The sequence below is a fragment of the Falco naumanni genome, chromosome 13 (assembly GCF_017639655.2).
Source record: "Falco naumanni isolate bFalNau1 chromosome 13, bFalNau1.pat, whole genome shotgun sequence".
NCBI classification, from domain to species: Eukaryota; Metazoa; Chordata; class Aves; order Falconiformes; family Falconidae; genus Falco; species Falco naumanni.
The window spans coordinates 10130985-10133779 of NC_054066.1; the positions used below are offsets into that span (position 1 = coordinate 10130985).

General features: G+C 39.8%; 1 long non-coding RNA gene across 1 annotated transcript; it reads right to left on the reverse strand.

The window, feature by feature from the left end:
• Nucleotides 1–232: 232 nt before the first annotated feature.
• Nucleotides 233–2426, reverse strand: LOC121096549. Its single transcript, XR_005830570.1, has 3 exons — nucleotides 2332–2426; nucleotides 2086–2221; nucleotides 233–312 (listed from the first exon to the last, which is right to left on the reverse strand). It is a non-coding gene; the product is annotated as an uncharacterized LOC121096549 (long non-coding RNA).
• Nucleotides 2427–2795: the final 369 nt, after the last annotated feature.

Genomic DNA, 2795 nt, shown 5'->3' on the forward strand with positions numbered 1-2795 from the left:
ATAGTTTGGGAGTTTAAGGAGAGATGAACAAGCAGAGCAGGTTTTCTTCTGGAAGCATAAAAAAAGTTTTTACTTTGGATAGGTTTTTGTTTATATAGCATCTCTAAGAGATACTTGCTCACTGATTATTTGATTTGTAAAGAATTATGTATATTTAAGAAGATATCTAAACTGCAAGTGGTTTTCCCTAATGAGGTGTATTTATGGAATGAAACTTCTGTCATACCTTGAGATATAGTCTGCAGACAAAGTGTGTGTTGGGGAGAAAATGGGCACCTTTACTTTCCTTGTGTCCATCTTCCTAGCTGCATGCTGAAAGGTAAAGGCAAAAGATAAGAGTTTCCTTTTGTTGTCAGGCACCCCCATTTTATATTTGTGTGTCTTGTGTTCAAGAGCTGTGGTCCCTGGCTTACTGCTGCTTCATAGCTCTCCATCCTGCATTTGCCTAGGTGAAAGGGGGACCAAGTACCTCTCCAAAGGATGTGTGATGTTACTGACCTGTAATCCTGCTTTGCCAGTAGGTAAGCATGATGGTGTAAGAGAGCTGGCTGTAATCATTTTGGGGCAGCAGGTGAAGACAGCTCTGTAAAAGAGCTGGCAAAAGGCCATTTTTAGTTATCTAAATCTAAAGATTGCATGAAAGGTGAACAAATCTTTCCCAGCAAAAAGCCGTTATGTTGTTATGTGTTACTCCCTCCCCATCCATCTCTTGTGCTGTCATACCAGACCCCTGATGAGGTGCCTGAACATAAAGGTTTCAAATCTGTTCTGACTCATAACTCAGTCATCATGGCTTTGAGTGCTCTGAGATGTGTTTTAGCAATAAGACTTGTATTTGCCACTTCTTTTGCTCTTCTTTTTGGTGTGCAGGGGGCGGGAGCTAAGGTGGATGTATTCTGTGTTACTGTACTTCTGTAATAGTAGTATTCACAAATTAAAATGCAGTCTGGCAAAACGATTCACTTGAGAAGCTCTGGTGTATTTTGATTTACTCTATTGGTAGTGTGGAAAAGTGATGCTTTACAGAACTTCATCTGAAGTTCTCGGAGACTCTCAGAGAATCACGGTACCTGTGCTGTGGCTTGGACCTGGCTGAGCTGGGGGTTTGCTGAGAGACTTGGGAGAAGAAAGGAGTTGGCTCCAAGCACTTGAGGTTTTGCTCAAATTTCTAAGTGCTTCTGGCTCCAGTATGAGAGAGCTCATGTGGCAGGAATGAAGCTGTAACTGTCTCTGAGGACCATAATAAACCTGATTTTTATTTCAGCTACATTTGATGGTGGTCATTTGGGCTGGGAAGAACTGCATGGATAAGCAAGATTTGGTGGGGCTGTGATGTGGCTCAGGGGTAGTTGCTTGTGGACAGCTAGAAAGCCTGCTGCCAAGTTATTTGAGGAAGTGCAAGCTATCTGTGTAACTGCTGTACTGCTGTGGGTTTCCAAAATTAAGGCTGTGTTCCCTTTCCCCTACTTAAGATTTTCATGTGTGCTCCTTATCCAAAGATGCTTATGAATTAGAAATGCTGAGCTTGTTCAGGGAACCAGAGCTTTTGTGGACAGTACTCTTGTGATTTCCAAGATTTTTTGGCTGGTATCTTGCACTGATTTGTTTACACCAAAATGCTCCAGGAGCTAGTTTGTTTGGAGATGGTGATAACTGCTTTTGGCTCTGTGCTGTATGAGTTGCAGTTTGTGTATAAAAGATGGTAACCTTTGAAACACATTGGTTTTTATATTGCTAAGGACCTTCCAGAATATCTTTCTATATATAGAAGAAACTCCTGCCCACACCCTCATATAAAAAAAAAAAAAAAAACAAACCAAAAAAAAACCCAAACCAAAAAACCCCCACCTGAATCCTAGTAAAGCCAGCAGTGCAGCCAACACAAAAGATGTTAAGAGATGTTTTCACAGTGCTATGGATTCTGGCTGTCTGTCCTAGTCATAAGTAACAATTTGCTATTGTGAAAAGAGGCTTTTAGAACTTGTATAAACTTAATATATGATAAGAGAATTAATCTCTTGCTATTTATTGGTTTTGAGAAATAATTAAATTTCCAGATGATATCAAAGAGCAGCGGGTACTTACTTAAATGTGCAGGTGGAATCTATTAATCTCATAGTATATGTGGTGTATTTATTTGCTTGAAAATGCATGGAGTCAGAGAGGGGCCTTGTACCAAAACTCCCGTCTCAGTTTGCTCAGTAACCCTTAATATAGGAACCTGATCAATAACAAAACTCCATTAATAAAAGGAGAAATTCCTTTCTTGACACACCCCACCTCCCTCTGGAAGACATATTTGGCAGACTAGAACTATGGACTTGGCCATACCTGTGTGCATGATCCAGAAAACTACAAGTGGGGCATTGGTTCTTCATGGCAGTTCCCATCTCCCTTGCCTGGTGTCTTCTGATGACTGGAGGGAATAAATGTCTGTGGAAGCAGTATTTTAAAAAACACCTAACAAAAAAACCATCCCAAATCCAAACCAACAATAAAACAAAACCGATCCCCCTGCAAGGCACATACTGGGCTATCCCTTACCTGAAATGCTCTCCAATTCCTTTTCTCATTCTTCTATTCCCTTTCTGATATAAGGGAGAATAAAACAGAAAAGAGAATATTGAATTGAATATAATGTGCAACATGTGAATAGTGGATTTTGAGTAGAAGAAGCTTTCTACATCTTTATGGAAAAAAAATATTCCTAATACTTGCCTAGGTATTTTAGTTACTTTCTGGTAATCTATCTGCTATTTTAGGTGTTACCTGCAGCAAAATTTGATTAACAGATA